Source organism: Macrobrachium nipponense, chromosome 11, assembly GCF_015104395.2.
Source record: "Macrobrachium nipponense isolate FS-2020 chromosome 11, ASM1510439v2, whole genome shotgun sequence".
Lineage (NCBI taxonomy): Eukaryota > Metazoa > Arthropoda > Malacostraca > Decapoda > Palaemonidae > Macrobrachium > Macrobrachium nipponense.
Window position 1 is genome coordinate 40,233,951 of NC_061087.1, and position 25,253 is coordinate 40,259,203.

At 44.0% G+C, this 25,253-nt stretch overlaps 1 protein-coding gene across 1 annotated transcript in view; it reads right to left on the minus strand.

The window, feature by feature from the left end:
• LOC135205462 (CCR4-NOT transcription complex subunit 9-like) overlaps positions 1-25,253 on the minus strand; it is a 175,178-nt gene that overhangs the window by 71,739 nt on the left and 78,186 nt on the right.

The following is a 25,253-nucleotide window of genomic DNA, read 5'->3' on the forward strand; positions in this document are numbered from 1 at the left end:
AATTTTTGTTATACAATATTATATAATCAACTAAAGAAAGCATTTTGCAGAGACAATTTCCATTTACTTGAAAGTATTATAATGCTGTACTGTATGTACTATTTCCCAATTTTACCTATTAAATTACATTTTATTAGCCAATAAATCAGTAACCTTTATCACTAAAGGCCTTCGAGCAATTAGCTTGTGGCTGATATATGAAATCATACAATAAAAAGTTGAAAACAGAGATGCATTCGTGTGATCTCTCTCAAAACACACACATAATACATACACACACACATACACAGATGATAGTGGATTTCAGTTAAGGAAATTTGTTAACAAGGTAGTAGTTGATGTGTGAATAATGAGCGTAGGATACCTTGTCACTCTCCTAGCTGAATTCTTATTTTTTCTTTCAGATGGAGGTGCAAATACTGGGATGATTACAGGTGGTATTCAATACAATAAATGCTTGAGGTCTGTATATGAGGGAAAAATTAAATTTACAGTACTTTCATAAACAGCGATTTATTTCTTTGAGAATATGAAGTTTTCATAATAAAACTAATATTGTAATACTTACCTAAACACCTGAATTAGCCCTGGTCGCTGACCAGCCTGAACTATAGCCTCACAGACTTACCCATAAATGGGTAAATTTTAACTGTCAGCGTTACCAACGCTACAGTTAACACTGTCCACTGAGTTACCTGTACTACCAATGGCAACACTAATGCCAGAACTGGCTGGCAGAACTCCCCCCCACTCAATTGCAACCTTCACTATTAATTGAAGAGGGGAGGTGGGTGGGAGTCATTCAGGTGTTCAGGCAAGTATTACAATATTAGTTTTATTATGAAAACTTCATATTGTAATACACTCCCTGAACACCTGAATTAGCCTGATTACCAACATTTAATTAGAGGTGGGATCAATCTAATTCAGCCCGACCCCTCCACTGAATATATGCAGGTAACTCAGTTCCACTCACCACGTATAATGTATATACACTCACTTATTGGTTCAATTCCTTAGATGAGATTGCAAGCGGGAGTGAGTACCTCAACGTCAGTCTCGTAAGTCAGGTCGCGTCTCTGTCAAGCTGACCTCACATGTGGTATTCAATACTTTGCATGCATGGAGGGGAATCGAAGCCTCTCATGTATGGAGGAGAAGTTGCATGAGCAGGTCCTTCGGGTTCTCCGTTGATCACAGCAGGTGAAGATTGTGCGAGGGGTTGAGGAAGCTGTCCAGCCATGTGATCTGCCTACCTTCTATGTCAGTAATAAACACTCAAGGGAAAACTAACTAAAAGAAACTGTAAAAGATCTAAAATAAAACCTCAACACCTGAACCCCTAACCTCCAATACCAAAGAATTAATGTACAACTGTATTGGCTGCTACAAATGGGCCCAGCGAGCAACCCTCATCTGAAGAAAGCTGAACGTCTTTCAAAAAGAAAGACGCAAAAACTGACACAGATGTTAAATGGTGGGATGTCTTAATGATACAGCCAATAAAATAACATTATTTTATTGTGTAACACTCTTGGTGAGGTAGGCACGAGTCAGTCTGTGATGTAAAAAAAACTTGGGAATACAACAATGGTTCCGTACATCAAAACATCCCCTTTTCATAAGAAAAATTACATTACACTTTTCTTATACAAAAGATTTGTACATCAAAACAAAGTCATCATATTGAAACAACAGACTTCCATTTTGCTGCTTCCAAGATAGCCGAAACCGAGAAATTTTTCAGAAATGCCGAAGATGTAGCCATGCCCCAACACTGCGCTTTTGGATGTGTAGCAGCACTTGCTGACTGGATGATGGGCTAAGAGAAGCCTGGGAAATCACCTCCTGCAAAAAAAGCTAATAGAGTTCTTCGAAATAGCCTTGGAAGGGTTCTTTGGAGACACAAACAAGGTTCTAGGACGAGGCAAGAGCATAGCCATGCAGGACAAATAATTCATTGCAGCTTGAACTGAACAAAGGCACATTTCCATTGGATCACTTCCAAAAAAAAAAAAAAAAAAAAAAAAAAAAAAAAAAAAACTCTCGGCAAGGGATTACTCCCGGATTCAGACTTGGCTACAAACTCCGGTAAGTAGGAAAGGTAGACATCCTTACCCATAAAAAAGCCATTGTAGCAACTGTCTGAATCTCTCCTACTCTCTTTGCTGTAACTAGAAAGACCAAAAAAGACAAACTTTCTAAGGCTTCAAAACTCGAGAAGAGCTTAATAAAATTAACACCGCAGCTAAATCCCATGATGGTGCCCAAAGCAGAACAATCGGACGTTCGATCCTAAAAGACCTTAATAGGTCATTGACAGTTCTGGCAGGTAGAATCAGAAGGTGCTGCTAAGCATAGATCTATACCTCGCAATTGTCGGATACGACAACTTCTTAGACTTCCTGAGGAACAGGAGGAAATCTGTTTGTTTGTTTTGTTTGTAGGGTGTTTTTATGTTGCATGGAACCAGTGGTTGTTCAGCAACAGGACCAACGGCTTTACATGACTTCTGAACCATGTTGAGAGTATAGAACTTTTTTCACAGAAATACACATCTCTAACACCTCAATGGAATGCCCAAGAATCGAACTCGAGGCCACCAAGGAAATCTTCCACCTTAGCAATGGTAGGGCGCAAAATGCTGTGCCCTTCCTTCTTACACCAGCTACGATACATTGCCCATCTAGCCAGGTACAGCTTTTTTGTCGATTTCCTTAGGCAAAACGACAGCTGTCGAGCCACTGCTGTAGAGTGTCCCATACTACGCGCTGCCTTCTGGACAGTCTCCAAGCAGCTAGCCTCAGCATGTGAAGGTTCCAGAGAAAATAATGGAAATGCGGTTGTTTAAGTACTAAATCTCTCCTCTTAGACAGGAACATCGGGGGCTCCGTCAACATTTCCAGGAATCCGGGAACCAGTGTCTCTGGGGCCAAAAGGGAGCTATCAGTGTCTTGTGTGTTGGCGCTGTTCCTCATTTTTACCAGCACTTGAAGAATCAGACCGAAGGGGGGAATGCATACACCTGGAGGTTGTCCTAAGGGTGTAACATCGCATCTGTCCTGCAAAACATAGGATCTGCCACCAGAGAGAGGTAGACCAGCAGATGAAAATTCATCCTTGTGGCAAAAAGATCCACAGTTGCTGGCCACCTTCTTAGTAAGGGCTGAACTTCTTCCTGAACTAATGTCCACTCCCGTCCGAGAACCTTCTGTGACTGGCTCAATGCATCCGCCAACACACCGAGTTTCCCTGCAATGAACTTGGGAAGGAGAAAAACCCTGTGGATTTCTCACCAACGAAGCACCCTTTGAGCTACTGAATTTAGTGCCCACGATCTTGTTCCCCCTTCCTTCTAGAGGTATGCTAAGGCCGTAGTGTTGTCTGCAAAGAGCGCTACTGTCTTGCCCTTGACCAGCTCTGTGAACCAACTTAGCACTTCTTTTACCGCTCTCAATTCGCGGAAATTGATAGATTCCTCCCGATCCAGATCCTTCCAAAGGCCCTTGGCCTGAGCTTCCTCTAGGGTTGCACCCCAACCCTAATCCGGGGCATCTGTGTACAGATGAATGTCCGGAATTGGGGGGACCAGACTTAGGCTGGTGGACAAATGGTGTTCCCCTGACCACCACCGAATATCCTCTAGGCAGGTATTGTCCCAGACTACCACATCTGGAGATGAGATTCTGGGACCAGAAGGGAGAGGGATGACATTCTCCCCAGCAAACTCTTCCACTCGCTCACTGGTTGAGCCCTGTCTGACAAGAAGTTTTCCAGTTGACTCAAGACCGCCAGAACTCGATCTTTAGTCGGGAAAACCTTCAAAAGACGAGTCTGAATCGTCATACCCAGATGTCTTTACTTTGAGATGGGGAAAGGGAACTTTTTCCAAATTTATCAGAATCCCTAAGGTTTGGCAAAGATCCAAAAAGAAGTCCCTAGCTCGTACAGTTTCTTCCTTGGACGAAGTCTGAATAAGCCAGTCGTCGAGCTACCTCCTCATCCGGAAGCCCCGACGGTGCATGATAGCTGATAACGGAGACATCACTCTCGTAAACATCTGAGGTGCTGTGGTCAGACCGAAACAGAGGACTTTGAACCGAAATGTTCCGGATGGACCCGAGAAATGAAGGAACTTCTGAGATTCCTGATGTATTGGAACCTGGAGATAGGCGTCCTCGAGGTCTACCGAAACCATCCATTTGTCTCTTCAGACTAACCTCAGCACTGACTGGGAGGTTTCCATATGAAATTTGGTGGAAACTATTAAACGGTTGAGACCTGAAAGATCTATGATGGGTCTCCAAGACCCTCCTGACTTGGCAGTAACAAAAATCCAGCTGTAATACCCGCAAGAAGGAGGAGCAGGCTCTATTGCTCCCTTCTCCAACAAGGACTGAATCTCCGAAGCCAAAGCTATCCTCCTGATGGAAGACGGGGAATAACTGGGAAGGTGAATCAGAGAGTCAGACAGCAGAGGAACAGAATGAAAAGGGACCTTGTATCCGTTCCCTAGAACCTTGACCACCCAACTCTCTGCTCCCCACTCCTTCCAGATGTCTGTGAAGTGGGAAAGACAACCTCCTACTGAGGAACATCTCCTATTTGCAAAAACCCTTCTTAGAAAATGAGGGTTTGGAAGAAGAAACTGCAGACGAAACCTTAGCAGAGAAGCGCACCTCCTTCAGTGACCTGACAAGGGACTGGGAACCAGAGCGCTTACCTGGAGAAGGTATATGCGAACCCCTTGCCCTTGGTGATCTAGCTCCCTAAGCTGCAGCACGGATCATCGATTGCTGGGATTCTACGGCTGAAGTAGAAGAGAGAAATTTCACAATTCCCGAAACATCATCTTTAAACAGACTGTCGTAGAGTGCAAGCGGCGCCCTCGACAGAACCCTCTTATGGATATCTGGAAAATGGGGAGAAAAGTGAATCAAGAACAAGTCCCGCCTCTTCTTGCCAATAAACATCGTACATCCTGCTGAAATGTTGGCTTGATGTGCCAAACACATAGATACTGAAGTAATTAGGTTGTCAAAGAGGACTAGGTCTGAAGGAACGTACCCGTCTCTCTTTAGGAACCCCATTAACCCTAACAACTTACACATCGAATATGACAATGCCTCCGACTGGTTCCTGAAGGTGTCCTCCAAAATGGTTGCTTTGTGCAATGAAACTGCCACTAGCCTAGAAACCAAAGGAACCCTAGGCAGAAGCGCCTCCACCGATTTGTTAAGAGGAACCCTTATGCCGGCCGAAGGGTTACCCGCTACACCATATAAACCCTTCTGATTGGTAAGTAAAGAAGAATCCTGCCTACCTGACTATTACTGCAGCTAACTTAGTATCTGCCTCCCTCAATGCCTGCTCCACCCGACTGAACCAAGGAAACTTAAAAGAAGTGTCAGGAACTGTTGGCTTAGTCACATATAACTCTTCCAACATAGCCTGGTTAGGCTGTACCAGTTACTCAGGAGCTTTAGATTGTGGATAGAGCAAATTGATGAACTCTACTATCTGCTTATACTTGCTCTCCCTGGCTTGAGGAAGACCCACCTCCGTAACTGAACCTTCAACTTCCAAAGAGACCTTCTTATCTAAATTCTCCAGCTGCGACGGAGCAGGAAAAGAGACAGGATGAACACCAAAATCACCTAATCCCGAAGAAAGAGAACCCGCAGTTTCCGTACCCTTACATACCTGACCTAACACACCTGTCCTTACCTGAGCCTACTGTTAACGGTTACACAAGACCGTCTTCTCCAGCGAGCGATGATGTAACTCCTACTCCTGTCAACACACCTTCTCCAGCGAGCGATGATGTAACTCCTACTCCTGTCATCAAACAAACGTGCCAATCCTGCACTGACCATACCTGGGACCAACCCAACTGAGCAGAATGTACTTGGTTGCACACCCCTACCACCACCAAGAGATGATGACGTAATCACTGCACGATCCGCAGCCGACCACGCCAATCCTGAATCATACAATGTCAATGACGAAAACCCTGAACCCGATCCCCTCGGATGGCCCGCAACAGTGCCTAACAGCGGCGAAGCCGCAATACCTAAACCACCTGATTGAATCATCGTCCTGTTTGGACGGAAACCCGCAACCACTGAAACCTCAACCATAGATGAGGGAGTACCAACCCCCGACAGACGCGACACCAACACCAATACCATATCCTTTGGAAAGAGAAACTGCTGCACCCTCCGGAAAGGATGAAAAGGACATAGAAGGAGAAGAGAAACGGGAAGCAGTCACACCAGGCACAACTACCGGAACTCCAACCAGAGAAGTTGGACAAGTAGAGGACATGCCAACCAAACCTGCTCTCAAAGGTGTGCTTAGTGGGAGGGTCCGGTCTACTGACGCCGAAACCGGCAAGGCATGTCTAATACCCTCTGCGCAGGAAGGAAGAGGAACCGCTAAAGCCAACAGACCTAACGGAATCTCAAGTGAAACAACCGATTCTTCCAAAGCTATAGGTCGAACATGTCCTAAACCCGAAATTTCAAGACCTAAATCTGCCAACTGGTCAGAATAAATACTTGCGGAAGTTTCCGCATCAGCTGAGGGAGCCCGGAAGACTGAGAAATCGGTTGCCCCAAGGAGATGGTAACCACAGGAGGCAAACCCAAAATAGAAACACGTGAACAGTCCGAAGAAGACACCGAAGTATGACCTGAAAGGGAAAGGTGAGAAAGAGTCTCAGAAGAAGGTTTGGCTGGTAATAAATGAAGGGGATGACTTGGGACAGACAGAAACATAGAAGTAGTAAAAGTGGAAGATGAAACCATTTTTTTGAGACAGAAAATATATAGAATCCACTCCCCCCCGATAGTCCAGACACATATCATTTGTAAACTCAGGAAAATTTCTAAGAACATGATCTCGCACACTGGGAAAACCAAGGTGGAAACACAGCCTAACCAATAACCTGTAACCTTGTGATAATCCTATGAAATAAGCATTATGTATATTCTGCCAGATTGAAAGACAAACCCTCCAAAGCACCACTACCAGTTACTAGCTCCGACTTTACCCCTGTGGGAGAAGGAACCTTCGAAGATGAAGGAGCATCATCCTTAGATTCCAAACACGAAACGGCCTCAACTTCTACATCTCCTAAAGGCTTGGAAGTCAATTGCCGAGGAAAATTTGCAGAAGGAAACAAAATCCCTAATTGTCTGTGTCTCACCTAAAACTAATTCACCTTTAGAACTTACACCTTAGGGGGAAAGGGGAGTTTCTGTTGCTAACACTGCCTGCTCTGCACCAGGGGGGCCCAGCAGATCCTACCTTCCAGGCTTGCGATTCTCCATGACCCCTGCCACCCGTTAGGGCTGGTTCTGAGAATGATTAGTATCCACTATGCTATTACCACTATCCTTGTCTTCATTTAGCTTAGAAATTAAGTTGACAAAAAGACTCGTCATACTTAAGACAATCTATATTCCAACCTCCTAAATAGAACCGACTCTAGCTCTTCCTGATCTACACTACTAGGTTCTACTACTGGCCTACACTTACTTTTCGAAGCTAGAGATTTCCTGTGTTTAAGGTAGACTTCCATTTGGTCTACTGACCAATCCCTACATTCCTCATGTCTTTGCCTGATGTTACACTATACCTTCCTACAGCTAGGGGCCCTGAAATTTCTGCTGCAGGGCTGCTCTGAAGGCACGACAGAAGAGGCGGGCTTCGAAGAATTGGTTGAAGGAACTTCTTTCTGGGGCGTGTCTATCATCCAAAACAAGGCAGAATCAAATAATGTAATAAACTGCAGAAAAAATCCACGGAAAGATCCAAATCGTAATCCAAAGTAAATCCAGAGTCATCAACAGAAATAAAGATCAATCAAAGCTGTGAGGGTCGGGCTACAAGACCAAATAAGTTCGCTTGGAGCAGGACAAGCAAAGGAAAAGCAATTGGGTGGGGAGAGCTCTGCCAGCCGGTTCTGGCAGCAGTGTTGCCATCGGTAGCACAGGTATCTCAGTGGACGGTGTTTACCTGTAGTGTTGGTAACACAAGACAGTTAAAACTTACCCAATTTATAGGTAAAGTCTGTGGGGATACATTTCGGGCTGGTCAGAGACCAGGGATAATTCAGGTGTTCAGGGAGTGTATTGCAATATGATATTTTTACAATCAAAATAATGTTTTAATTACACTTACTAAGTACTTACTTAGCTAAGAATATCTAAGTACCAGTAGCTAAAATTTGACAATCATGGTAGCGATTCTTGTGTTTCGGTGTAGGTCGGTAACCCGCCCACTACCCGGGAATAGGCAAACAACTTGTAGAGGTGTGGTGGCAGACTAGGGTTACAAACTACTTAGTGTGGGCCTTAAAACGAGAAATTCACCAAGTGCTAATAAAGCACTGACATTGCCCCTGCCCTGGGCGCTGTACCATGAACGACAACATAAAGCCAGAATACCGAATAACTATCTACAACAAATATCAAAAAATACTCGCCAACCTACCAATGACTCCAGAGGGTATCCAGTATCAAGTACCACCAGACTCCCCTAGGACTTGACACCAGTTTTCAAGGTGAAGAATAAAGTAGGAAGGAATGCTTCTTATGCTTCTTCTCCCATTACCATGCCAGCCACTGTGAACGGACCCAAGGCACTGCAATCGTTAAAAATCGTTTCCACTTCAATCCACTTGTTCAAGATATAATGATTTGCAAAGACTGACTTACATTCCCAGTATGTGGACTGGAGAATGGAAGCTAACGAAAGATTACATCTGAAGGCCAGGGATGTAGCCACTGCTCTAATCACATGAGCCTTGACCTTCTAAACAGGTAAAGCCTCCACTGCTAGCTGGGAATGGATATCACAAATTGAGGTCTCTAAGAAAGAACAAAAGGGCGTTCTTAAAGAAAGGACATAAGGGGTCGTTAGCAGAGCACCATAAGCTATTGGATTGGAAGGCCCTCTAAGTTTCCAATCCTGTGAATGTAAAACTTCACAGCTCTCACTGAACAAAAATTCCTTTCTTCATCTTCCACTCCTACTATGCTAGACAAGTTCATGATAGTAAAAAATGAGGACAGGGTTTCGTAGGATTCTTGTTTTAGCAAGGAAACCTAAAGTAAATGAGGCTGATGCATCTCCATTAAAGAAACCAACTCTTTCATCTAGGGCTTGAATTTTGTTCACTCTTCAGGCCAAGTCTAAGGCAATTGGGAGAAAAAATTGTCTTTTTGGCCAAATTCCTGAGTGAGACAGAAACTTAAGGTTCAAAAGGAGGACCAGAGCTTAGTATAGCCCTATATCCTCTGACTGCAGAAGGAGACAATTCTCTAAATGTCCTTAGGCACAGAAGAAAATTGGCAATCTCTGTCACAGATGTTTTAGAAGAAGAGACTTTTATTTCTTCTGCACCAAGCACATAAAATTTTCCACTTGTTCTGGAGACAAAGGATGACTTTCTTCTACATTTCCAGATCGCCTTTGCCGCCCACACTCTAAAAACCCTTGACACTGAGGATTTGGACGACAGTTTGAACCCTGTCAGAGCCAGAGTAGATAATCCTTAGTGGAACCTCAGCATGTGTGGTTGTCTGAGCAGTTTTTGCCTTTGTTGGAGTAACTTGGGCAAATCTGCTAACAGACTTATCAGTTCCAGAAACCATTCCCTGAGAGGTCCAGAAAGGAGCTATGAGGATCATTGACACATTCTCATGTGACTGGAACTTTTGTAACACCTCCCTGATTATTCCTAGGGGTGGAAACGCATAAGTTTCTTGTTTGACCAGTCCAGAAACATGGCATCCACTACCCATGCCGCTGGGTCCGGCACTGGAGAGCAATAAAGTGGAAGGCGATGATTTTTGGTGGTCGCAAACAAGTTGATCATCAGTCTTCCCAACAATCTTCAAAGACCTAGGCAGACTGCTGGTTCCAGAGTCCATTCCGTAGGAAAGACCTGGTTGTGGCAACCGAGTTGGGCTACTAAAACATTCATTTTGCCCTGCATGAACCTTGTCACTAGCTTCCTGCGATTCGAGTGTGCCCAAAGGAGTAGGTCTGTCACTGATTCGCAAAGAGAGAAAGAATGAGTCTATCATTGTTTGGAAATGTAAGAGAGAGCTGTGTTTTTCGAGTTTACTGCCACTATCAGACCTTAGACTTCTGGAGCAAAAGCTTATAACCCCAGACTGATTGTTGTCAGCTTTTTCAAGTTGATGTACCAAGCCTTTTGAGCAGAGTTCCACATCATTGAGACTTCCCTGTTGCCCAGCAGTGCTGCCCAACCTATGTCAGATGCGTCTGCAAACAAGTTGAGCTCTGGATTTAGAGGTGAAAGGGAGTTTCCTTCCGGTAGTCTTTTTTTCTGATCTCCACAGTAGATGTTGTTTGATTTCTAGAGAAATCAGGAACATGTAGTCACCTGAGAACCCTTTTCTGTTCCACTAGGACCAAAGGTAAAACTGAAGGATCCTCATGTGAAGTCTACCCAGCAAAATGAACTGTTCAATGGAGGATAAAGTTCCAAGAAGGCTCATCCAATCTCTGGCAGAGCACCTTGAGAGAGAAAGGAACTTGTCTACTATGTGAAGACATGACTCTACTCTCTTTGGGGAACGAAAAGCCAGAAAAAGAAGAGTCTACAGTCATTCCCAAATACATTATCTGTTGAGCTGGGGCTAGTTGGGATTTTTGAAGGTTGATTAGAAGACCAAGTTCTTGGCTAACTTCAAAGTCTTTTGTAGATCTCATGCAGCTTAGTTCCGTTAGAGCGAAGAAGCCAACCGTCCAGATAAAGGGCAATGTTGACCTACATCAGATGTAGCCAACCTGCCAGAGAAGCCGGAACACAAGAACAATTGTAGCGCCATAGTCAGACCGAAGCACAAGGCCTGAAACAGAAAGACTTAGTATTTGAAGATAAATCTCAGGTACTTCCTCAACTCTGGATGAATGGGAAATATGGAAGTACACATCTTGCATGTCTATGGAGACCATCTATTCCCCTCTGTGGATGGAAGCAAGAATCAAGCCTTTTGAGCAGAGTTCCACATCCCTGAGACTTCCCTGTTGCCCAGCAGCGCACCCCAACCTATGTTGGATGTGTCTGCAAACAAGTTGAGCTCTGGGTTCAGAGGAAAAAGGGACTTTCATTCCAGTAGTCTTGTTTCTGATCTCCACCAAAGCAGATGCTGTTTGACTTATAGAGAAATTGGGAACACAGTCATCTGAGAACTTTTTTCTGTTTTACTGGGACCAAAGGTAAACCTGAAGGACCATCATATGAAGTCTGCCCAACAAAATGAACTGTTTGATGGAGGATAAAGTTCCGAGAAGGCTTATCCAATCTCTGGCAGAGCACCTTGGGAGAGATAGGAACTTGTCTACTGTGTGAAGACATGACTCTACCCTCTTCGGGAGGGAAAAGCCTGAAAAAGAAGAGTCCAAAGTCATTCCCAAATACACTTTCCATTGAGACAGGACTAGTTGGGATTTTTGAAGGTTGAGTAGAAGACCAAGCTCTTGAGCTAACTTCAAAGTCTTTTGTTGATCTCCCATGCAGCTTAGTTCCGTCTGAGAGTGAAGAAGCCAATCGTCCAGATAAAGGGCGATGTTGACCCCGATCACATGTAGCCAACCTGCCAGAGGAGCCAGAACGTGAGTGAACTTTTGTGGCGCCGCAGTCAGACCAAAGCACAAGGCCCGAAACTGAAAGACTTGGTCTTTGAAGATAAATCTCGGGTACTTCCTTGACTCTGGATGAATGGGAACATGGAAGTACATGTCTTGCATGTCTATGGAGACCATCCAGTTCCCTCTGTGGATGGAAGCAAGATCGAGCAATTTGTCTCCATTTTGAACTTTTGTCTTCAAGACAAAGACATTCCGTGCACTCACGTCTAGCACTGGCCTCCAGCTGCCTGAAGACTTCGGGACCACAAAAAGTATTGTAAAAGCCCTCGATCTGTGGGTCCTCCATTTTCTCGATTGCTTCTTTTAGAAGAAGAGCAGACACCTCATCAGCCAAAGCAGAATACTTATCTGAGCTGAGAGAGTAAACCGTCAATGCAATGGGTTGCTTGACTAAGGGTGGATAGTCAACAAATGGAATCCCACTCTTAGGACCTCTACCAGCCATTGTTCTGCTTCTCTTCTGCTCCATTCTCGCCAGAAACGACGGAGCCTGGCACCTACTGCTGCATGGGAAAGACCGTTCTCATTTCTTAGGGGTGGGCTTGGTGGACAACTTCTTAACTGCTTTGGTTGGAAAGTGGACATCTCCTCTTGACTTGGATTGCTGTCTCTGTTTGCCACCAAGAAAGGGCAACTGTTGCACGGGAGAAGTAGACTTGAACAAAAGACGGAGTCTCCCCTGGAACGCTTGGATGATTGGGAGAGTAAATCCTATGTTGACTTCTTCTGCAAGTAAGAAGTGATCCCACTAACAACCTCCTGAGGAAAGAGGAATTCATTATTTCTGGACTGAAATCACTCTTAGCCGTGAAGGAGCACCACAACTCACACTTCTTATGGACGCACATCGCAAAGGTAGAAATGATTTGGCATGAACTGTCACTAATGCCTCTGTCTAAGCATGAAAGAACTCCTAAGAGGTCAGAAGAGACAGATGGAAAAATTGCTGATGAGGCATCATGAATTTTCTTACCAAGGGAGCCAATAGTCAGTCCATAAAACTAATAACTTTGAAAATCCTAAACAGATTTAGAAGGAGGTGGTTGATCTTGGCTGAAGAAAACATGACTTTAGCTGCTGTGAAAGCCAATCTCCAAGAAGACTATAAGTCCTGAGAAGTCCCCTTGGGTGGAGGCAGAAATACCCAAAATGGGAGAATCCCCTGTGAAATACTAATACGAATGTCTTCTCTTAATCAAGCAAGAATGCGGGAAAGAGAAGACCGCCTTCCCTTGCACTCTCTTGTCTGCTAGTCAACTTTTGACCTCACCCATAGCTTTCTTGGCTGAATTAGAAAGCACTAACTGAAGGAGATCACGCAAATCTGAAGAATCTTTGCTCATCTGAAGAGTTGTAGCATGAGAAGCAGAAGCTTGCCTGAAAAAGTTGGAATAACTCTTCGAGAAAAATCGCAAAAGAGCTCCATAAACTGTCGGTGGTTTAGAATCTTCTGTAGCAAGCTCTTCCTCTTCCGCAGAAGAAACAGGAGACAAATGAGGGTTCCCGAAGGAGAAGAAGAATTATGAGGAGCCGCGGGTGGAATTGGTGCCGCAAAAGATGCAGGTGCAAGTGGAAAAGGGAGCTATGGCGCTAAAGGGCGCTCCTGTGTCAACAGAGGCTCAAGCGTCTAAGTCTCAGGTGCCAACGAGTGCTCATGCACCAATGAGGGATCCGTAGTCAATATACGCTCAGAGACAGAGACGTGGCTAACAGAAACTGCACATATCGGAGCCACAGCAGGAGACAAATTGCAGCCTGGCATCCTAGGACACTTACTCGTTCTGGAAGAGCGAGAAGTAACAGAAACCGCTTGAAGGCCAAGAGACAAAACTGGCGCCGATGTGCACACCAAACTCGGACGCTACAGGTTGGGAAATGTCTCCTTTTGGAAGTTTACCAGGAGAATTATCCTTAGAAAAGGTCTCTGGGCTACCCCAGAAACCAGAAGAAGGTTTAACCTCTTTACCTTCTTAAGTGGTACCTAAGTGGTCTGGAATAGTCACTATCGTGCCATTGGTGCCGTTTCTCTGGACTTGACGAATCCATGCATGAAGAAAGATGTTGACCACTGTTGAAGATGCCTTTCCAATGGCTGTATTTCTCTATCTTGGAAATATCTACAGGTGCGATTGAGGGGCAGAGTGCCCATGGGCAGACCCCACCAACCTTCCTTGGGCCTATGACTTCTCTCATGTGAGGAAGTATGTCAGGGACCTTCGCTTAGGAGAATTGGCGGGATAGACTGCCATCTCCTCCACTAACACTTTACTTTTTTCTTTATTGAGAAGCATACGCACTGACTCTCCTAGATAAGCCACAGAGTTAGCATCAAGACTGGCAATGGCACTGGGATTGGAAGCATGGGAGCCAGGAACAGGATTAGGTGGAGAGGATAGACTGGATTTTGGGGACAAAACAGAAATCACAGACACTTCTGAGGTGAGGAAGATTCCTGGCTAGCTAATGACCTTTCGTACTTGGCAGTAGCCTTACACTTCCTATCTTTTTCTAACTTTGAACAGTAAACAGTAAAATGACAGAACCCCCACTGTCTTTCATCCCAGCTGTACACTTACTACAAGTTGAATAATTAGTGCAACTTGACCCCTACATCTAGAACAAACAGAATGGGAATCATACTTTGCTGGAGTTAACTGTGTATTGCAGCCTTTGCTGCAATAATAAGTAATGGACACTCGACTTACTTGAGTCACACATCGCTAGATAAGAACTCAAAATAACAGACTGAAAACCCTAAACTGGCCAAAGTACTGTTAAATATGCCTGACCAGCTGATAAATGTGGAATGGCTATGACAAAAGAATCGGAGTACTTCACCGAAGGTACTGGAAACTCTTGGCGAACAACAAAATCCAAATTCATAGAAAGCTACAGCTTACAACCAACCTTTGTTGGAAGCTGGTAGAAATAAAACAGTTTCTTTGCCGAGTTGTTTGCCTATTCCCTGGTAGTGGGGTGGGTACTGACCTACACCGAAACAAAAGAATTGTTACTGCGATTTTCAAATTTTAGCTATCAGTACGTACTTGGAAATTCTTAGCTATGTAATTACTTGGTTAAGTTACTTAAATTTAAATAAATACAAGTTATTATTATTCATATTTTTATGGGAAATCCACTCACTGGCAAGAATAATGCCTTGGCTCTTAGAACTTTACTGTTGTTGTTCTGTTGAATAAGGATCAGAAACATAAAAGTTGTGAACCTAGACCAGGTCTCACAAAGTATTTGCCTAATATTAGGGCAAGACACTGAGGTCAAATCACTGCTCAAAAATGTCAGCTTCCTGCCAGTTTGATTCACTCCAGGAAAGGGCAAGGGAAACCCTGTCTCTCCCATCAAAGTTGAGAAAGGGATGAATAATGAAACTGGATTATTAAAATTATACGTAAAGGATTAGTTTGTCCAGACCTCTGAGCTAATAAAGGTTCCTCTTGGGCAAACCTGTTTTACTTAGGAACATGATGATTCTATCAAATGAAAAATAATTGCCTTCAGCAAGAATACCTTTTAATGTTGGGTTTTTTTCCTAAAGTAATTGCATATTTTCATGTGTTTCAATGTGTTTTGAAGGATTATTATGTTAATATGTTGGGGAAATGAGTTGCTTTTGAGTTATCATACACCCTTACTACATCTGACAAGGTTGAGGACCCTTTGGGAATGTGGGGTTTTGGGATTTTGGACAACCTTTTGAAGAGCTCATAGGAGCAGAGTTAAAAACTAATGGGACACTTCTGTGGTGGAACACTAAGGAGATTAAGGAATTAGGTTAGATTCTAATTGGTCAGGTAATATTAAGTAATCTTAATTTAGGCTAAGTTAGGTATAGGGATACGAGGATAGGTTTAATGAGCTAGGGATAGGATTAAGTTGTGTATAGTAATATTAACATAATAAATTAGGTTACAGAGAATTGAGTTTTATTTGCTAACCTTCAAATTTGTTCCCATTATCCTCCATCATCTGTGTAAAAGAAGGCCCCTACAAGGTTGTGGTGAGTTTATCACCGTTACAAATATACAAGGCCTTATGTATACGTAATGTCTAACTTCCATTTGCTATTTACTGAAACTGTCATTAAATGTTTCTCAAAAGTAAGAGCAAGTCTAAAGTTACTCCAAGTACAGTACAAGCTTCAGACTCATTCAGTCGAGTCCCATCCACTTGGAGGGGAGGATAGGGTGGAAAATTGGTACAAGGTCTACTAAACAAGTGAGTTTGTTTTGCTGGAGCAGACAGACACACACACACCTTATTATTATTGTTATTATTGTATGGTATTTTTACGTTGCATGGAACCAATGGTTATTCAGCAACGGGACCAATGGCTTTACGTGACTTCCGAACCACGTCGAGAGTGAACTTTTATCACCAGAAATACACATCTCTACCCCCTCAATAGAATGCTCGAGAATCGAACTCGCGGCCACCGAGGTGGCACGCCAACACCACACCTACCTTATCTGCTACCTTCAGTATTTTCTTTCAGCTATTTCAATTATCACCTTTGTATTCTGTATATGCTGACACTTATAATTCATACTCCTTTTTCATTCATTATTTCATGTTCTTGAGAATGAGCGAGTGTCTTCTACTTTTTCCATCACTATCAAGTGGACTTCATGTCTAGCTTACTATAATGGTGCAATTCTTTTCTTTGATACCATAAAATCTGTTTCATATTCTCCAACTCCACCTCATTATCATCTCTGGGTTCTAAAATTAGTAGTACTAGTTCAGCATCTCTAAAACTTAGTGCTTCTCCAAATCTATACTCACATCCTCAAAAAAAGTATACACAAAAAAACTATACACAGTCAAACCTCAGTTTTCATATGCCTCTTTTTGTGCGTTTTGGTTTTCGTAGATATTTTTTATAAAATTTTGTCTTTGATATCGTACGTTTCCTGTTTTCGTACACTCCAAAACGCTTCATTCGGGGCCCAGCGCATGACTGGGCTGGGTATCGAGGACCCAAACAAAGCATTCCATCTTCTTTCATGACCCATTCTACTTTTCTGTTCATTGTTTTTGTGCTTTTTTGCTTTTTTATTCGAGTGCAACCACTAAATAAGCCATCACAGGGCCAAAGAAAGTTCCAAGTGCTAGCCCTTCAATATAAAAAGGTGAGAAACACTATAGAATCTAAGAAAGAACTCGTAGCAAAGTGTTGGAGGAAGTTGCATGCTAATCTCGGTAAGAAGAAGCCTACAACCAGAACTGCTATTAGTGAATTTAAGACCATTAGAGGCTGGTTTGAATAATTCAGAAAATGAATGGTCATACATAATGTGCCTGATTCAGTGATTAAAGACATGTTTGCAAAGTGGAATGATGTAAAAAATTTTTGAGGAGAATTATCATCCCAACAAAGAGGTAATCCTAGCCAATACCTGTGACTCCGTGTTTTAGACAAAAATGTGAAAATGCGAGGAGTGACGATCCCGTATTCAACTTTAGAAAATATTAAAGAAACACCAGAAACACATGTCTCTGGACAGTTTTGTTGTGCAACAGGGGTCCAGTAACTCTCAAGCTGGTCCTAGAGCCAGTAAAAAACCAAGAGGGGAAGTAATTTCAGATAATGCCGGTAAAAAAAACGAAGAGAAGTAGCCCCAGATAGGGTTTTGATACCTGAAGTCCTTCTGGAGGGAGATTCCCCTTCCAAACAATAAGCTCTCCTCCAACCTCTCCCCTCCTCTCCATCTTCCATACACTAACAAGTGTTTTTCATAAAGGTAAGAATGATGTTAAATGTTCATTTATTCATTTCATAAGTCATATTTATTAATTTCTCATTGTTTTTGTATGTAAAACTGTTTATTTCCTATGAAATGTATTTTTGTTAATATCTTTGGGGGTCTGGAATGCATTAATGGTATTTACATTATTCCTTATGGGAAGTATTGTTTCGGTTTTTGTACGTTTCAGATTTCGTGGGAGGTTCTGGAATGGATTATGTACGAAAACCGAGATTCCACTTAATCTCCTTCAAGAGGCCCATTCAGTTCTACTATTACACCTTCAGATTGTGGCACGTTTGGTTGCTGCTTCCAATGAGTATCTCATTTCTACTATTATTCCTTTTGTTTGTGGCATACTTTGTCAATGCATCTGATAATCTTTTGTGTTCATCTTTTCTTGATCTCCCAATTGTTGTATGAAGAACACATCCTTGTCCCTTCAATATTTGATTCTTTCCCCTTCTATGCAATATATTTAACAAATTTAAATATTCGCCAGAGGACAGAGAGAAGGGGAGAGGCTACTGTTTGGAAGGGGAATCCCCCCCTCCAAAAGGACTTCAGGTATCATAAACCTATCTGGAGTTACTTTCAATGATTATTAGTGACACTGTCTGAGGTTACTTCCTGACTTAATTTTTTAATGGCATTAGGACCAACTTGAGTCACTGGACCCCTGCCGAATAACAAAACTGTCCAGAGACATTTGTTTCCGAAGCCTATTCAATATCTGCCTAAAATGGTACAAAGCGTTGTTATTAAACATATTAAGAGCCATGGATTGCAACATCTCTGTTAGGATGATGTCTCAACAAAATTTTTGATATCAATCCACTTGGCAAACATTTCTTTAATCACTGAAGTAGACACAGTATCCCCTCTCTCCTCCTCGGAGTCCTCATCTGCCATCTGTTGCTGTTCCTGCTGAAGGTCTTGCAGCTCCTTAGTGGTTAGCTCTTCCCTGCGGGCATCCACTATCTCTTCCACATCCTTGCCCCTCACATCTAAGCCCAAGGACTTCCCAGAGACACAATAGATTCCACAACAGCGTAGGGTCATTGGGGTAAGTATCAAACCCTTCAAAATCCTTCTTGTGGTAACACTCTGGCCACAATTTTCTCCAAGCAGAGTTCATTGTCCTGGAAGTCACTCCCTGCCAAGCCCTAGCTATAAAGGGCCCCATGCACTGAACGATTGTATGAACGATTGTCTGCATTGTTCGCAAAAACATTGTGTATGGGCTTGTCTGAATGCAAAAATAGGCAGAGTTTCATGTCAGAACGATCTCAGAAAGAATCTGTCAAAATCAGGTTGCTGGCTTGCGACTTAAGTCTATCATACACAGGTTGTTCAATGTATGTTTGTCTGCCGATATAATGCTATCTCTCACGCCTCTTCTAGAGATGATGCCATGTCTTCCCAGCACAAAATCTTTGTCCAGACTGAAATTGGTGCAGAGATCGTTCATACTGTGTGTGTGTGGTGTGTGTGTGTGTGTGTGTGTGTGTGTGTGGTGTGTGTGTGTGTGTGTGTGCGTGTGTGTGCCGATAACGACAATTGTTCAGACAGTTGTTCATACAAGTGATCCTTCCAGAACTCTCTAAGGGTCAATTCAATCCGAGATCACTTAAAAGCACCTTTGAAACAATGCCTTCGTGTAGTTTCTTGAAGTTTGAGATGATTTGCCAGTCCATGGGCTAGATGAGAGTAGTAGTATTAAGGGGCAAGACCTTGACAGTGATGAATTTAAATTTGTCTAACAGCTGGTCTTCCAAGTCAGGATGATGTGTAGAAGCATTGTCCATTACCAAGGGGCACTTGAGGGGCAAATGATTTTTGTTGAGGTATTTTTTCACACTCGGGCCAAACACTTACCCACTTAACAAAAATTAGCCTTGTGACCCATGCCTTTTCACTGGCCTTCCACATCACAGGCAATTTATTCTTTTTATCACATTGTTTTTCTTAAACATTCAGAGAGTTTCAGAATGATACACCAGTAGGGGCCTCACTTTGAAATCCCCACTGGCATTCCCACATACCAAGATTGTTATAGCCTATCCTTCATAGGCTTGTGTCCTAGCAATGAACTTTCCTCCTGTGTGATGTAGGTCTGTTTTGGCCTTTTTTTTCCAAAACTGGCCTGTCTCATCACAAGTGAAGACGTGTTGTGGGATGAATCCTTCAGCCTCAAGATACTCTTTAAATTCACCAATGAATTCTTCTGCGGTATCTTTATACAAGCTCACAGCCTCCCCATACTATGGAAGCCCGTATGTTTTCTGAATTTTTCAAACCAGTCTCTGCTGGCCTTGAAATCACCCAGAGCCTCACAAGTTGTTGGCATTTTCTTACTTGAATCAGCATGCAACATCCTAGCTTTCTAACAAATGATCGCTTCAAACTCACAATCATTTATCCACACTAACAGAAGCTTCTCAACATCTTCCACTAGTTGTGATCTCTCTTTAGTTGATGAAATGATCCCTTTTGTAGCATCAGCTGCCTTGATTTCATGTTTCGTTGCTAGGATAGAGCTGATCGTCGACAGTGACTTGCCATACATCCTAGCGAGATCAGCTACACGTGCACCACTTTTATACTTTGCTACAAGTTCTTTCTTGAATTCAATCGTATTCCTCATCTTTTTTACCATAGGGTGGCTCTTGCAACTTTATTTGGCCCCTTGATGGCTTTGCAATGAGTTTTTATAGCACAATTAGCACAAAACACAACAAACACGTGTGGTGATGCAGACTATGAACGAAGAGATTGCTGTTCAGCAACAAAGACAGAATGGGTCACGAGAGAAGACAGGGTGCTTTGTTTGGGTGTTTGATATGGGGGCACGATCTTGGCGCTTGGCCCCCGATGGAGCATTTCAAGAGTGTACAAAAACCAAGGAAACGTACGATAATCAAGAAAAAATTTCAAAGAAAAAAGTCTACGAAAAAGAGAGGCATATGGAATGGAAACTAAGATTTGACTGTATAAAAATTTCTTAAATTTCTAAGTATGAATTTTCATAATAAAACATGATATTGTTATTGTACAATAAAGTTTGTTCATACTTACCTGGCAGATATATATGTAGCTGTATTCTCCGAAGTCCGACAGAATTTCAAAACTCCCGGCACACGCAGTGGTCGGCCAGGTGGTAGTACCCATTCCCGCCACTGGGAGGCGGGCATCAGGAACCATTCCCATTTTCTAGTGCCACTGTCTCCTGAGGGGAGGTGGGTGGGCACTTTGATTATATATATCTGCCAGGTAAGTATGAACAAACTTTATTGTACAATAACAATATCATTTCGTTCATGAAGCTTACCTGCCAGATATATATATAGCTGAATCCCACCTTTGGAGGAAGGGGGAGACAGACTCGGATTTGGGAAACAATTTCATGTAGATGATTGATATCTTGGTTCCTTACATGTTAGCATAGCTGACTTCGTGATTACCGTCACCCAAGTCTGCTTCTGCTTTACTAGACTCCAGCAAGGTAGTGAAGCTGTTGAGCTCTAAATGATCAGTTAACGGGGGCATGACCACAATACAACTAGATCCTACATTATAGACATCGAATTCGGGTAATACATTCCTAGAGGTGCCAGCAAGGACGTGACCTGTGTAGCTGGTGCGTTCTAATGAACTGTCACAGGGAACGTGACCACAATGTGACAGATCATATAGGTGTTGTTTAGACACCGAATGCTGTTTATGCTTCACTAGAGGTGCCAGCAAGGACATGACCTGTGTAGCTGGTGCGCTCCAGATGATCTGTCAATGGGGACGTGACCACAATGTGACAAGACCATTTTACCCTACTATGAGGGCGAAGCAAAAACATTACCACCTGACCTAGCCTATCTGGTTAAACTTCGTATAACCTAGGCTAATGAAGGGAAGGCAGCCGACCCACGACCACAAAAAATAAACACCTATATAAACATAATAAAATAAAAAATAAAAAGAAATAAAATTAAAAAGTCCAAACTAACATATTATTTCCTATATGATAGGAAGAGTGCTACTCTCTGTCCCCAATATAGTGTCTGCGGCGACATATGGGCCCAAAGAGTAGCAGTTCTCGTATGTAGTCCTCACCTCCCGAAGGTAGTAGTAAGGCAAACACTGAATTACTATGCCAAAAGGTGGCATTCAAGATGTCATTGAGTGCCATGTTCTTTTGGAAGGCTACCGACGTAGAAATAGCCCTCATTTCATGCGCATTCACCTTCAACACTTTCATATCACTGTCTTCACAGGATGAATGCGCTTCCTTGATGGTGTCCCTCAAGAAAAAAGCCAGAGCATTCTTTGACATTGGTAAACTTGGCTTCCTGACCGAACACCACAAGTTATCAGAAGGACCTCTACAATCCTTCGTCTTCTTTAGGTAGAATTTGAGAGCCCTGACAGGGCACAAAACTCTCTCTGGCTCGCGCCCAACGATTTCGGCCATCCCTTTAATGTCGAAGGTCCTAGGCCTAGGGTTGGACGGATTTTCATTTTATGCCAGGAACGTTGGGCTTAAGGAACAGACTGCGTTATAACCTTTAAAGCCAACATACTTGCTAATCGCTTGAACTTCACTGACTCTCTTCACCGTCGCCAGAGCAGTCAGGAAGATAGCTTTTCTAGTAACATCTTTCAGGGAAGCCGTATGCATAGGTTCGAATGGACTGGACATGAGGAACTTCAGAACTACGTCCAAGTTCCAAGACGGCAGCCTGGGTTGCTGAACCTTCGTTGTTTCAAAAGATCTCAAGAGATCGTGAAGGTCTCTGTTGTCCGCCAAGTCCAGGCCTCAGTGCCTAAAGACAACCGAAAGCACACTCCTATATCCCTTAATTGTAGAGACTGCAAGTTTCAGGTCCCTCCTCAGGTATAGTAAGAAGTCAGCAATCTGGCTCACAGAGGTCATGGTGGAGGAAATGCCGTTCTTCTAGCACCAACTCCTGAAGACTGTCCACTTCGACTGGTACACTGCCCTGGATGAAGGTCTCCTTGCATTGGCGATAGCTCTCGCCACTGACCTAGAAAAGCCTCTCGCTCTGGCCAACTTTTGGATAGTCTGACTGCGGGGAGGTTTCTGTGGTACCTCTCGAAGTGGGGCTGTCTGAGTAGATCTGTCCTTACTGGAAGCGTCCTCGGGAAGTCTACTACGAAGGCCATGACCTCTGTGAACCAGTCTCTCGCAGGCCAGAACGGGGCGATCAAAGTCATTCTCGTCCCTTCCGACGCCGCAAACTTTCTCATAACTTCCCCGGGGGAAAGGCGTACAGGTCCATCCCCGCCCAGTCCCAGAGAAGGGTGTCTATCGCCACTGCCGCTGGGTCGAGCTCCGGGGAGCAGTACAGTGGAAGCCTCTTCGTTCTGGACGTCGCAAAGATGTCCACGAGCGGACGTCCCCATAACCCCCACAGCTCTTGGCATACCTCCTGATGCAGAGTCCACTCGGTTGGCAGAAGTTGACCTCGCCTGCTGAGGAGATCTGCCCGGACGTTCTCTACTCCTGCTATGAAACCTCGTAAGATCTCCTTTGCCAGAGCAAACAGGGACCGAGAATGTGTTCCTCCCAGCTTCTTCAAGTACGCCAGAGCTGTGGTGTTGTCTGAATTGACTTGGACTATTCGATGAGAGACTTTTTCTTGGAAAAAGTGGAGCGCTAAAAAGATGGCTGCCATATCTTTTAGGTTTATGTGCCAGGACGCCTGTTCCCCTCTCCAGGTGCCCGACACTTCTTCCCCCCCTAATGTTGCTCCCCACCCCGTGGTGGACGTGTCGGAGAACAACACTAGGTCGGGGCTCTGAAGCTTGAGAGACACACCCTCCGACAGCTTCACTGGATCTAGCCACCATTTCAAGTGATGTGTTACCTCTCCTGAGATTTCCAAGATCACATCCAGATTCTTCTTGTCCCTCCAATTGTCCTTGAGAAAAAATTTAGCGGTCTGAGGTGCAGTCTCCCCAAGGAAACAAACTTCTCCAGCGAGGAAATGGTCCCCAGCAGACTCATCCATTCCCTCACCGAGCACGATTCTTTCCTTAGGAAGGCTGACACTTTGTCTAAGCCTTGCTGCTGACGTACCTGGGACGGAAAAGCTCGAAAAGCCACTGAATCCATCTGAATCCCCAGATACAAGATGGACTGCCTTGGGATCAGATGTGACTTCGAAATTCACCAGTAGTCCCAGGGACTTCACCAACGATAAAGTTGTTTGAGTGGAGTACGAATGAGCCAGTCGTCCAGGTACATAGAGACTCTGATATTCGCAAGATGAAGCCACCTCGCCACGTTCTTCATTCAAGTCGTGAAGACTATAGGGGCCGTGATCAATCCGAAGCAAAGCGCCCTGAATTGATAAACTGCCCCTTTTAGGACAAACCGAAGATACTTCATCGACTGTGGATGGATGGAGACGTGAAAATACGCGTCTTGAAGGTCTAATGACACCATCCAATCGTTTGGTCTTAAGGTCCCAAGAACTGACTGAGGTGTCTCCATCTTGAATTTCTGCTTCTGTATGAACTGATTCAGACTGCTCACATCTAAGACTGGTCGCCAACCTCCCGACTGTTTCGGCACCAGGAATATCCTGTTGTAGAAGCCTGGAGATTCTAGGTCTACAACCTGCTCCACCGCTCTCTTTTCGAGCATCTGCTCGAGCAGATCGTAAAGGATCTGTTGCTTCTCCTGATGGTAAATAGGGGATAAATCCTTGGGTGTCGTGCACAGTGGGGGAGGCTTCAAGAAAGGAATCTTGTACCCCCGCTTGATGATGTTGAGCGACCAGCTGTCCGCATTCCTCTCTATCCAAGCTTTTGAGAATAGTCGAAGCCTGGTTCCTACTGGTGGCTGAAGGATCGCTGGTTCATTTTTTACCTCTTGAGTTTAGCAGAGACTCTGCCTCTGGAACGTGTACTTCCTCGAGAAGGTGTTCTCGAGGAAACTCCACCTCGAAAGGGCTTCTGCTTCTTGAAAGCTTGTGTCCGTGCAGACGCCAAAGAAACAACCGTACGTTTCGCAGACTGAGCTAGGTCTTGGGTAGCCTTTTCCTGTAGACTGACAGCCAGATCTTTGACCATAGCCTGGGGAAAGAGATGGCTCGAAAGAGGAGCATACAACAATTCTGCCTTCTAAGAGATAGAGACCGCCTTTGCAGTAAAACCACAGTAGGTCGCTCTCTTCTTCAAAATTTAAGTGCAGAAGTGCGAGGCCAACTCCTCCGACCCATCCCTGACGGCCTTGTCCATGCATGCAAGCACGCTGGACAGCTCCTCCAGGCTAATCGAATCAGGACTACGCGACCGGTTATCCAAGACCCCTAAACACCAGTCCAAAAAATTGAAGACTTCTATCGTACGGAAGAGTCCCTTAAGATGATGGTCTATCTCAGTAAGGGTCCAGGGCACTTTCGCCGTCGACAAAAGGGATCTCTTCGGTGCATCTACCAAGGTAGCGAAGTCACCTTGGGACGAAGAGGGAGCTCTAAAACCTATCTCCTCCCCTGTCTCGTACCAAAGACCTGCCTTGCCTGTCAGTCTTGAAGGGGGCAGGGCGAAAGCGTTCTTGTTTCGGGCTTTTCTTGACTCCATCCAGTTCTGAATTTTCTTAAAAGCCCTTTTTGTTGAGAATGAAGTCGCCATCTTCAACAATCCTGGAGTCTTGATGGACTTCGACGATAACAATTGTGAAGGAGGCGACTGAGGGGCCTCAGGTTTACACTTTCTTCAAAAGAGGCTCGAAGCAATCGAACCAAGACCTGGTAATCTGAAGATACTGGTGTA